Source organism: Pseudorca crassidens, chromosome 5, assembly GCF_039906515.1.
Source record: "Pseudorca crassidens isolate mPseCra1 chromosome 5, mPseCra1.hap1, whole genome shotgun sequence".
Classification (NCBI taxonomy): Eukaryota; Metazoa; Chordata; class Mammalia; order Artiodactyla; family Delphinidae; genus Pseudorca; species Pseudorca crassidens.
In genome coordinates this window covers 19,664,785-19,678,424 of record NC_090300.1, presented here as the reverse complement: position 1 = coordinate 19,678,424, position 13,640 = coordinate 19,664,785, and the positions used below count along the sequence as shown (strand labels likewise).

General features: G+C 36.6%; 1 long non-coding RNA gene across 5 annotated transcripts in view; it reads right to left on the bottom strand.

The window, feature by feature from the left end:
* Positions 1-13,640, bottom strand: part of LOC137224680 (uncharacterized) — a 307,310-nt gene that overhangs the window by 290,164 nt on the left and 3,506 nt on the right. The gene's annotated exons all lie outside the window — the stretch shown is intronic.

Below are 13,640 nucleotides of genomic sequence, written 5' to 3'. Positions count from 1 at the left end.
TTTCTAAGAGCCTTATGTTTCTTTCTTCTTGTGGTTGATAACATGCTGTTTCTGCCTTGTACTGGATACAGATGTGGAGCAGATAGCATAAATAGGGGAAAATAAGAAGGATATTCATGAGAGGGCCAGATTCATCTGAGAGTGAAAATAATTTCCTCAAACCAGGAAGCCTCTTTCTTAAAAAAAAAAAAAAGAAAGAAAAGAAAGAAGACGGTATCCATTCATTTTAAGTGCTGAGATAAGACAATTTAGAATGATTTTCACCTTGGCACAAAAATCTTCAGCAGAAACAGCACTCTTAGAAGAGAACTGAACGGCAATTCTTAGTAGGGACAGAAAGGAGCAGAGGTACATACAAAAAAATGTAACCCTTCCAACTCCCAAAATTCCCTAGAATTATAAATCGGATTATGAATATGCCCCCCCATTGGGGGAGATACAGCATTAGTGATGTCACGTTACTTTAAAAGAAAGCTCTTGGTTCAGCTTTTCTACATAAATAATGAAGTAAATACATTTCCCGCAAGTAAAGAAGTATCTTAGTGGTCCCCAAGCCCGACTGGCAACTACAGTCAGTTTGATCCTTCCCTATACATCCTGACTCAACAGTTCTGGGGTGAGGTATGGAACTCTACTTCTCACAACCTCCTTAGATTATTCTGATGCTTTGTCAGGCTCAGAACCCGCAGGAGAATTCAAGTTAAGGGAGAGTTTTTAAAATACCCTTGTATTTTTTAGCACTATTGAATATATTAAAATGTCTCAATTTCCAAATATGTCACTAAATTTCACTCATTGCAAGGCCTTATGTGCCATTGACCTTTAGAGGTCATACAGCATTTTGTTGAGCTGATGAAAAATGTTGACCTCTACTCCAGAAAAACACACATGCCTAGAAAGGTAAAAAAATTATACGCAATTTTAGGGTGTCTATAGATTGCTTAAATCCATCTAGGGAGAAGAACGCCTGTGTGAATGCTTGCACTTGTGGTCTGTGAGAGTTAATAGTTCAGTAACTCCCCCTCAAATAGCACTTAACGAGAGCCTGTGTGTTTCTTGAAAGAAAGATGCTACACTTAAGGGACCAGGTTTAAGAAACAACGAGGAAAGCCACAGGCAGTAATGCACATACTACAAGAGCCTCTTAAGTGGTCCCTCTGCCTCCAGTCTTTTCCCCTCCAATCCATTCTCCACAACTCAGCCAGAGGAATAGTTCCAAAGTGAGCTTGACTATAAGCTGCCCATGTATAAAACGCCTCAAGGTCATCCTTCTGCCTTAGGGTACCACCCTAGGTTACTTGCTGTAGTAGTGAAGGGTGAGGTACCACCTTCAATTCTTTTCATTGCCTTGCCCTTCAGCATCACTAGATGCTTGCTATTTATTTATTTATAAATGTTTTATTTTTTTAAACATCTTTATTGGAGTATAATTGCTGTACAGTGTTGTGTCAGTTTCTGCTGTATAACAAAGTGAATCAGCTATATGCATACGTATATCCACATATCCCCTCCCTCCTGCGTCTCTCTCCCACCCTCCCTATCCTACCCCCCTAGGTGGTCGAAAAGCACCAAGCTGATCTCCCTGTGCCATGCAGCTGCTTCCCACTAGCTATCTATTTTACATTTGGTAGTGCATATACGTCCATGCCACTCTCTCATCTTTATTCCTGTCCTGTCCCTAGGTTTTTCAGAACTTTTTTTTTTCCTTTAGATTCCATATATATGTGTTAGCATACGGTATGTTTTTCTCTTTCTGACTTACTTCACTCTGTATGACAGACTGTAGGTCCATCCACCTCACTACGAATAACTCAATTTTGTTTCTTTTTATGGCTGAGTAATATTCCATTGTATATATGTGTCACATCTTATTTATCCACTCATCTGTTGATGGATACTTAGATTGCTTCCATGTCCTGGTTATTGTAAATAGAGTTGCAATGAACATTGTGGTACATGACTCTTTTTGAATTATGGTTTTCTCAGGGTATATGCCCAGTAGTGGGATTGCTAGGTCATATGGTAGTTCTCTTTTTAGTTTTTTAAGGAACCTCCATACTCTTCTCCAGAGTGGCTGTATCAATGTACATTCCCACCAACAGTGCAAGAGGGTTCCCTTTTCTCTACACCCTCTCCAGCATTTATTGTTTGTAGATTTTTTTGATGATGGCCATTCTGACTGGTGTGAGGCGATACATTATTGTAGTTTTGATTTGCATTTCTCTAATGATTAGTGATGTTGAGCATCCTTTCCTGTGTTTGTTGGCAATCTATATCTTCTTTGAAAAAATATCTATTTAGGTCTTCTTCCCATTTTTGGATTGGGTTGTTTTTTCGATATTGAGCTGCATGAGCTGCTTGTAAATTTCAGAGATTAATCCTTTGTCAGTTGCTTCATTTCCAAATATTTTCTCCCATTCTGAGGGTTGTTTTCTCTCTTGTTTATGGTTTCCTTTGCTGTGCAAAAGCTTTTAAGTTTCATTAGGTCCCATTTATGTTTATTTCCATTTCTCTAGGAGGTGGGTCAAAAAGGATTTTGCTATGATTTATGTCATAGAATGTTCTGCCTATGCTTTCCTCTAAGAGTTTTATAGTGTCTGACCTTACATTTAGGTCTTTAATCCATTTTGAGTTTATTTTAGTGTATGGCATTAGGAAGTGTTCTAATTTCATGCTTTTACATGTAGCTGTACAGTTTTCCCAGCACCACTTATTGAAGAGCCTGTCTTTACTCCATTGCATATTCTTGCCTCCTTTAACAAAAATAAGGTGACCATATGTGCACGGGTTTATTTCTGGGCTTTCTATCCTGTTCCATTGATCTATATTTCTGTTTTTGTGCCAGTACCATACTGTCTTCATTACTGTAGCTTTGTAGTATAGTCTGAAGTCAGGAAGTCTGATTCCTCCAGCTCTGTTTTTCGTTCTCAAGATTGCTTTGGCTATTTGGGGTCTTTTGTGTTTCCATACAAATTGTGAAATTTTTTGTTCTAGTTCTGTGAAAAATGCCATTGGTAGTTTGATAGGGATTGCACTGAAACTGTAGATTGCTTTGGGTAGTATAGTCACTTTCACAATGTTGCTTCTTCCAATCCAAGAACATGGTATACCTCTCCATCTATTTGTATCATCTTTAATTTCTTTCATCAGTGTCTTATAGTTTTCTGCATACAGGTCTTTTGTCTCCTTAGTAGGTTTTTTCCTAAGTATTCTATTATTTTTGTTGCAACGGTAAATGGGAGTGTTTCATTAATTTCTCCTTCAGATTTTTCATCATTAGTGTATAGGAATGCCAGAGATTTCTATGCATTAATTTTGTATCCTGCTACTTTACCAAATTCATTGATTAGCTCTAGTAGTTTTCTGGTAGCATCTTTAGGAATCTCTAGGTATAGATCATGTCATATACAAACAGTGACAGCTTTACTTCTTTTCTGATTTGGATTCCTTATATTTCTTTTTCTTCTCTGACTGCTGTGGCTAAAACTTCCAAAACTATGTTGAATAATAGTGGTGAGAGTTGACAACCTTATCTTGTTCCTGATCTTAGAGGAAATGGTTTCAGTTTTTCACCTTGAGAACGATGTTGGCTGTGGGTTTGTCATATATGGCCTTTATTATGTTGAGGTAAGTTCCCTCTATGCCTACTTTCTGGAGGGTTTTTATCATAAATGGGTGTTGAATTTTGTCAAAAGCTTTTTCTACATCTAATGAGATGATCATATGGTTTTTCTCCTTCAATTCATTAATATGGTTTATCACATTGATTGATTTGCATATATTGAAGAATCCTTGCATTCCTGGGATAAACCCCACTTGATCATGGTGTATCAACCTATTTAATGTGCCATTGGATTCTGTTTGCTAGTATTTTGTTGAGAATTTTTGCATCTATGTTCATCAGAGCATCATTAGAGGCTTTTAAAAATACTGATGCATTGGATACCAGCCCTCAACCAGTTACTTTAAAATCTCTGAGGGAAAAGATGAGAAAATCAAAGGGGGTGGGGGTTCTAGCATTAAAAAAGAGAAGGGAAGTGGATGAAAGAGGAGGGGAGGAAAGCAACTCCTGAGGAGATTCAGTTGTACAATGAGTCAGGACTGAACTGCTCCCAGTCCAGGACCCACCATGCTACATCTGGCCTCTTGGCTTTCTATGTGTTCTTCCTTCTGCTTACAACAGTTTTCTCTTTGTTTCTTTACTAAGCTAACCCTACCCTTCCTTATTTCTGAAATCAAAATTCCCGGGGCTGGATTTCTTTTCCCTAATATGTGCCGTCAGTGGCTCATCTCTATCTGACTACATCATAAGCAGTTTAAAAGTAGTAGGGAGGTTTGGTGTTTTGTTTTGTTTTTATTTGTTTCCAGTTCTAGAACCAGAGCCTAGTACTAAATCTAACACACAACATAGCCACTTATAAGTATTTGATGAATAAGAAAAAATTCAGGATCCACATATTAGTATATTCAGATTACACCACAGTACAATGGTTCTTTACTTGGAAGGGCATGTGATACCTCAACATGGATACTTGATGGTGTAGAAGAGAATTTTTCTGTTTGCTCTGATCTCTCTTAGAAGATAGTAGCCAGAAAGGGAGATTAAACATATCTCAGTTTGTTGTTCAAGCTCTTCCTTTTTTTTTTTTATTTTTTTATTTTTTTTATTTTTATTCTTTCCTCTGAAAGAAGAAAGCTCTTCCTTTTTAAAATTATCCTTCTAAGACTTCTTCCTGGCATCTAAAGGAAGTTGGAAATACTGTAGTTTATCATCCAATAAATATTAGTTATTTAAGTGACTGAATGAGTGAACAAGTTTCAGTTTGTGAAACTTGGGTCTACAGGCCTATAGCTTATGTACCTGCACTGTGTGAAAAGCATATCTCTCAAGTACATTTGGTCTGAAGTTTCTCTACAAAGACAACTTGATACTTGTTATGGTAGGTAATTTTGTAATAACAGTATCACTTTGGACATTTTTCTTAGAATAGACAATAGAGAACGTTTTTTGAGCACTCTCTATATGTCACTTACTTTTCCAAGGACTTCAGATGTATTAACTGATTCTTTTTTTTTTAAATGAAGTATAGTTGGTTTACAAAATTGTGTTAGTTTCAGGTGTACAGCATAGTGGGTTTTTTTTTTCTTTTTCAGGTTATAATCCATTATAGGTTATTACAAGATACTGGGTAAAATTCCCTGTGCTATACAACTCATTAATTTTTTACAACCTTAAAAAGAAGCTTCCATTATGATCCCCATTTTACAGATACGGAAACTTAAGCACAAAGAGGTTGTTTAACTTCCCTAGAATTATATAGCTATTAAATAGAAGAGTCAGAAGTCAAATTCTAGCATCCTGGCTCCAGAGCCCATGTTTTTAGCCACTTCACTAGACTACCATTTAAAAGACAGCAGCAAGACTACAACACTGTTTATTTTATGAAATGTGTATTCCATCAGAATCCATACCTGCAATTGGATTTCAAATTTTAAGGGAGGAAACTAAACTTTTCTCCTCTGTGGCCTGGCTAAATAGAGGGCTGGCTAAGTTTTTTTCTAGAGAGAATTTATCAATATGCATCTTTTCATAGGCTTTAAAATCTATAATAAAAGCCCATGTTTCTATGGCCTTATTCTTCTTAGGTCAGGGAATACTTTTTGTCATTCATTACAAAATGTTTCTCTTCCTTCCCAAATAGAGAGACAGCAAGAAAAAGAAGTTAAAAAAAAAAAGAAATAAAGATAAGAATGGAATATATAAAAATTGGAGAACAGAGATCTAAACATAATGCCCCTCCTAATTTTTTAAATTATAATTTTAATGTTATAATATTTTTCAGACCCTATGTACCAGTTAATGTGCTAGGTGCTGGTAATCTGTGAACACACCTGATCAGGTCACTTGCTAATTAATAAGTAAAGATATCACAGAGATAATTTCAGATAGTGATAAGTGCTATGAAGAAATAAAACAAGGTGTTTTGGTAGAGAGTGAGTAGATGGTGGGGTTATTTTCATTAATAATAAGTGACCCCCAAAAATGTAGGATGTAAAATTAATCATTTGGAGCTGAGATTAGTTAAGGGTTTTGGTTACAAAAGAAAGCATATTTCACTCTCTGAGTTGTCTTTAAGTTTTACCTGAAACTAAATTTCCATCAAACTTTAAAATTCTCTTTTTGGCTTTTCATATTTTGTACCTGTAATACAAAAATGTCAGTCAGTCTATTTTTTTCCCTTCCAAATGATGTCAGACCTGCAATTTGGGGAAATTTTATCTCTGTGATGTTTTCTATCAGTCGGTGAATTTTTCATGGAAATGTTTTTGAATAGTGGTATTCCCAACCTCATCAATTTAACTGAAAGACTAAGAATAATTAATTGGAAGTAAAATAAGAGAATGGGTATTTTTGTGTAGATATTGCTTAATTTTACTTATAAGTCTGAACTAGTTCTTGAATATCACTATCATCCTATCAGAAAATAAAAAATGAAGATGAAACTAGTGATGTTTTAATAACTCACAAATTTACAGCTTGTATGATTAAAATATGGAAGAGTAAATTTGCACATTTCCATAGTTCAATTAAAAGTTTTTAACTATTACAGAGTTTAAACTTGAAAAACTGAAAATAAGTTCACTGTGATTTTTCTTATCTTCAGTTGTTTTCTATCGCTATTTCCTCCAACTATGTTTCAAATCAAAACTACACCTTGGTTAAACATTTGACACTTGAGTCACTCCTTAAAATAGAATTTCTTTCCTCGGTTGTCTATTATTCATTCTGAACGGGATTAGGCATTTTGGCTACATACAAACCCAAAGGTTTCACGTTGGTCCCTTTTGAAAGATGTAGTATTATACACACTCCCTGTCTTTAAAATAATAATGGCCAAAACAGAAACAACAGCCTTCACCATGCCACATCAGGAATTGTTCTCTACGGTTCAGTAATTACAGTATGTATTTTGTGAGACAGCCCTTGAAAATGGCTCAGAATGCTTACATTTTTCCTTTGGACTGCAATATATTGTTGGTAATAAAATCTATGAGTTCTGCCAAATACAAAATTGCAAATTGAGACTGTACAGGGACTGCCAATCCAATCTGTCACTGTTTATAGTTACCATCGTTAGTTTTAGGCTACAACTAAGGCTGAGACTCTATATTAGGCTTCTGACAGGCTGAATACATATTTGCTTGGTAATTACACTGAAGGATGTATAGCACTCATGTGGTATTTTTACTGAATGTGTATTGCTGATAAATAGAGATGACTGAAATTGTGTAACATCTGACATACCAAAGGTCTACATAACAGCACCTTTACAAGGTTTCTCTTTTGGAGATTAACTAGTATTACTTACTGAGAATTCAAGGTTGTAAAGTATAAAAACAAAAATTAACATTTATCCAGTAATTTGCAATTTAGAGTGTTTTCCTTCCCACCTAATTATTGGACTCTCACATTAATACTTTGAGATAGGCACAAAGAATTCAGTGCCCAGTCAGGAAGACAGAAAAGCCATGACTTGGATCCAAGAACATGGACTTCAAGTTAGAATATGCCGAGGCCAAGGTGTTTACCTCAGTGTTCAAAGTTCAGAAGTGTATATTACCTTAACGCCTTTCTAGAAGTGAAAATCAGTAAAGTTAAGTCTAGAGACCAATGCTGACCTAAAACAAATAGATTGTCAGTTATTATCCAGCAAAACTGGGTTCATGTGGGATCAGCAAAGAATTATATTTCAGGGTCTGCAATAATGGTGAGCCACGTGCAAGTCCTTGCAAGTCAAGGGGAGAACTCTTTTCATAGAGAGGAAGAGGAAGTTGGGAGGGCTGTAGTAAACAAAGACACCATGGGTTTTCATTGGCTAAGTCCTTGCCAGGAAAGAGGAGACTTTCTTCTTCCAGTTGAGCTCTGCTATTGCTACGTAAGAGCTCCCCCTTCTGGTCATTCCACTCTATTTATCTGAGATTTCTATTCATTAATTTTCTACACCAATGTGTTATATGCTGGCAAGGAGCTCTGAATAGTAGGTTTTAAAGTTTGGCTTATCATCTATTTTAAAAAGAAAGAAAAAGAGAGGGGGGGAATGGAAGGAGGGGAGAAAGAGAGAGGGAGGGAGGGAGGAGAGAGGGAGAAAGGAAGAAAGAAAGAACACTTTATTGCCTGTGTAACATAAAATTGTTCCACACACTGAGCATTTCACGTTCTAAAGGGCATGATCTTATTTTCAAGACTTCTAGTGAGTTCTCAGTACGGTTTCTAACCCCTCCCTGACTCTAAACTCTCTGTGCTCCAGTTTTTCCACCTATAAAACTATACATGCACACATACACACACACATGCAATACACTTCAATATTATTATAAGGATCAGCTGAGACAAGCCATTAAAAGGCGGACCTCTCTCCGTCTTTTTGTTTTCCTTTATGATGTGTGCATTTTAAGACTATCCAAACTGAAATATATCTGTGCACTGTTTCAGTAACAGGGACCTGATTACAAAATTACACTGAATTAGGAAAAACAGATTTTGACACTGCTCTGCCCAAAACCACTGTCCTCCTGCAGCATGTCTCCCAGACCAGCAAGAGTTCTCTACATCAGGGGCCAACTGGATGAATGCCAAATACTCTACAGGGTAATCCTGCCCCAGCTTTTCTGTTTTAAATAGGACCTATAAGTGACTGTGAATTAAAAATTACTATTCAGAGGGCCTAAGTATAGTTTCTGTTTTTATAATAGGTAAATCAAATTCCACATCAGAAGCTTAGCTAGGTTGGTTGTTTTCAGAGTATGATGATTAAGGGACTACATATGTTATTATCTGAATTCCTTGAGTAAATGGTAATAGCTTTGGATAAGGCAACAATATTCATTATCTTGAAAACTTTTCTGTTACTAATCTGTTCAATATTAGTTGGTCTGTTCATATTGACTTCCGCATTCTGTAGTTAATTTAACCTGAAAACAGTAACATTTGCAGTTACAAAAATAATAATTTAGCTAACATTCTGTGTGCTTGCTAAGTGCTAGGCACTGTCCTCAGCAATTCACATGAATTAACTCATTTATTCTCACAACCATCCTGTTACACCTTCTTACAGGCAATAAAACTTAGGTTTAGAGCAATTAAGTAACTGTCCCAAAGCCTTACTTCTATATGTGACTTTCTGGAATTAATTTAGCATTAAAAATATAAAGCTGTTACCTCTGTATATTTTTTTGTCAAGAAAACAGTTACCATTCTGATTCTTAACCAAAATTAAAGATAATAATTTTGTTCACAAATTGTTTATAAAGTCATAGTAGTGGATTAATCCTTTTAGAGCCTTTCTTATGGCTCCGTTTACACAATTGTGTTTAAATATGTAGATAATCAAATCCACCGTATTGGGAAGGGGCCTCTAGGGCATCAGAACCTTTATATGAAATGAACTAGTAAGTTAAAGTTGGTGAAGAGATATAAAAAAATTTCAGTAGTAATAAGAGTGTTGCTCCTGTTCTCTCTTTCCTGGTTTTACCTTATTCTTTCTTTGTAAGAAAAAGAGCAGTCTTGTAATATGTAAACTGACTTTACTTTAGAGAAGAGGCCTTTCATTACCCTAGGGAGTTGGTGTTAATATGCATTCAAGGGCTTCCCTGGTGGCGCAGTGGATAAGAATCTGCCTGCCAAGCAGGGACATGGGTTCGATCCCTGGTCCGGGAAGACCCCACATGCTGCAGAGCAACTAAGCACGTGCGCCACAACTACTGAGCCCGCGCTCTAGAACCCGTGAGCCACAACTATTGAAGCCCACGCGCCTAGAGCCCATTCTCCTCCACAAGAGAAGCCACTGCAATGAGAAGCCCGCTCACCGCAACGAAGAGTAGCCCCCGCTCGCCACAACTAGAGGAAGCCCACGTGCAGCAACAAAGACCCAACACAGCCAAAAGTAAATAAATAAAATAAAAAATAAAAAAATATGCATTTAATAGTTTACAATGAATTGTGTTTTGAACTACTGCTTTTATTTTTCCAAAGAGGGTATCCAAGGATTGTTTGTCCATATCCACTTTGCCAAGAGGACAAAACCATACCCACAGCATTCATTCAATGCAGTGGTCCATTGAAACGGATCTCCCTGGATGGTCATAATACCAAAGCTCTCTTACACAGATGGATGTGGTTAGGCTGAGAAATTGAACAGGTGCTGATGATTCCACAGTAACGATCCCTTGTTCTTCAGGTGTTTCTTGTATCTGAGTCTTACTTTAAGGCCAGGATGATTTACTGGTGGAAACAAGACCAGTATTCTGGTTTTCAGTCTCAGTTTTGCCATGGAGAAAGGCTTTGAAAGGCAATGTAACCACCATCTCTACTGCAATTAACATTAAAGAAACTTTCAGATGATGCAAAAAGCTACACCAGTTTCTAAGAGTGCTTTCCCCTGCCTTATCTGATTTTATTTTCTTGTCTGTAAATTAGGAATGCTTCTAATTTACCATAGTGGTGGCCTGAAAATGGTCAAATGGCTGCAAAGTGAAGCTGCTAGTGCTACCATATGTTTTTTATGATGACTACTGTCGAGATTTCAACATTGTTTTCAAAGTAAGCTCATGCATACTGGTAATTTTCACAGATCCCTTAAGGGAGCATACTGTGCTTCTAGAAATCTCACCTATGGTCCCTCTAGGACAGTAGTTCTCAAACTTTTGCATGCATCAAAATCACCTGGAGGGCTTATTAAACTACTGATTGCTGGGAAGCATCTCTAGAGTTTTGATTCAGTAGATCTAGAGTGGGGCCCAGTAATTTGCATGTCTAGCAAGTTCTCAGATGATGCTCATGCTACTGGTCCAAGGACACTTTGGAACCACTGATCTAGGAAATGCTAGAGATATATTTGTTGGGGTTATTATGACCATCCAGTGAGGTCCATTTCGAAGGGCCACAGCATTGAATGAATGCCATGAATATGGTTTTGTCCTCTGGGTAACGTGGATATGGACAAACAATCCTCGGGTACACTCTTTGGAAAAATAAAAGTACTAGTTCAAAACATTTGTTGTAAACTATTAAATGCATCTTAATACCAAGTCCCTAGGGTAATGAAATAAAGATCATAGAATGTAGGTGGGGTGGAGGTGGCAGATGGAGAGGAATATTTGTAGGTTTAAGACTTTTAAATGTCAGCTCTTCAGTATTTTTTAACCAATCCCAGAAGACCATGCAGCTGAAAGGAAAGCCAACTGACAGAGAGGAGAAACAATTCTAACAAGAGCTGAAGTAAACAAGGATGCATTTCTTTATCTCTCTCTAGTGGGAAATATTCAGTAGATCATAAGAATTATAGATTAGTGCTATCATCCAATTTTCAAAAATAATCTGAATCTGTACAATTGTTCCATTTTTCTCAAGATGAAAAGAGAAAGTTATTTTCTGCTCAATTTTTCTTTGTAAAAACGTTCTTGTATAAAAGTCTGAAAAAATGAAAAGTGTTATCCCAACTCTTTTTTTTTTTCCCCAACTCTTCTTAATGTATAGGTGCTTCTTAAGGGTACAGTTTCACAAGAGTCACAAAATTTTCAAGTGGCATCAAATTTCATATTTTTTCATAAACTGCCCTTGTAATAATACCTAGAAACAACATCTCTGAAAAGTTAAAAGCTACTCCTATATTTTTATATCACTTATTCTCAAAATACCTCTGGGAGGATGCAGGCAAGGTATTATTAAACCCATTCTACAGGCAGGACAACTGAGGTCTAGACTGCTTGCATCACCTAGCAAACTAGTGGGGCAGAGTCTGTTATTACACACTTGTTTTGGGATTTTAACAACCTTCGTTCATTTTAAAGCCACATGTTATGTACTATTAGAATAAAAAGTGTTCTATTTTTGAATCAAAGCTTTGTAAAATGCCAGGTTATTTAATACTAACTGATCTTGGTGAGCTTTTTTTCTTACTATTAGCACATTCTTATTAACTCTTTTCTCTGTTTTAACAAAATTACATATACCATTCTCATTTTTATAATGATATTATTTTGACTTTTTCTTCTTATAAAACTGTGACAATTTTAGAAAATATTTAAAATAAAAATATTACAAATAAAAATAACCTATCATCCTATTACCCAGAGATGTCTACCAATGCCACTTTGTGAACATCCATTTATTTTTCTATAAGATCCTTTAAGATGGAAAAGGATTTTAATACTTTTATATTAAAAATATATGCTGAAATTCTTTCTATGTTATGAATACTTCTTACGACCCTTCTGATAAATGTTATTGAAGTACAGCAGACATGCAGAAAAGTAAACAAACATCAGTGTACTGTTTGATGAACATTCACAAAGCGAACACACCCATGTATCAGTCTGAGACCAAGAAAAGAATACTGACAGAACTCCAGAAGCACTCCGTGCTCTGTGCCCATCTCTAGTCATGAGGCATTCCCAAAGCTGTCCATTAGTGATTTTTGCCTCATTTTAACTAGATATAAATGACATATAGTATATACTCTTTTGTGTCAGGCTTCCTTTGTCCACCTTTGTGTTTATTAGATACATTCACACACAAACCCTTCTTAGTGGCTGCACAGTATACTATTTAATGGATTACTATGATTGACTTCAGCATGAAAGCTCTTCTATGGGACAATTAAGACACTGTGAATTTCTGTCATAAACAATGTTGCTATGAGCATCCTTATTGATTTGTTCACATTCTTATACAGTCTGTAGGATAAGTTCCTAGAAATGGAAATGCTGGTTGTAAAGATATCCATGATGTTAAGACTTTTGATGACTATTACCAGCTTGTCCTTTAGAGTAGTGAAAATATACTTCCACCAGTAGCATGGGAGAGAGCCTGTTTTCCAATATCTTCTCCATCAGTTCATGTTACAATTTTCTTTAATCCTTGAAGTTCTGATGGTTTCTGGTCTCAGTGTTCTAGCGCTATTAATAGCAATATTTCTCAATTCAAATCTTGAATTATTTCAGAGAGACAGGACCAGCTTTTCTTTTTAAAGTTAAGTTACCTTTATATAATATGGTATTTGTATGCTCCGGACATTTTGTTTAGTGTATTACTCTGCAGTTACTAACGCTTCTTAAATGCTAACAGACATCATGATGTAGGATTCCTCGAATGTGTACAGCCTGACCTAGCTAAATATCTCACTTCTCAAAAATGTATTGTTCCAGGGTGTGAAAGGAAATATAAATACTGTGTTCTTTATGTCTGTATTTTAATCGCTTTCTATTCCCTTAAATATAGAGATTTACTAGTCTAAGTAATAATTACTGCCCCGTGTTTTCATAACTTGAATGTTTCCTTCCCTAAAGTCTTTTTTTTTTGCCGTACGCGGGCCTCTCACTGCTGCGGCCTCTCCCGTTGCAGAGCACAGGCTCCGGACGCGCAGGCCCAGCTGCCATGGCTCACGGGCCCAGCCGCTCCATGGCACGCGGGATCCTCCCGGACCGGGGCACGAACCCACGTCCCCTCCATCTGCAGGCAGACTCTCAACCACTGCGCTACCAGGGAAGCCCTCTAAAGTCTTTTTAAAGAACTTTTTTCTTATTCTGAAAATAACATTACTGTGTGAAAATATAGATAAGTCAGAAGAAAACGAAAATCA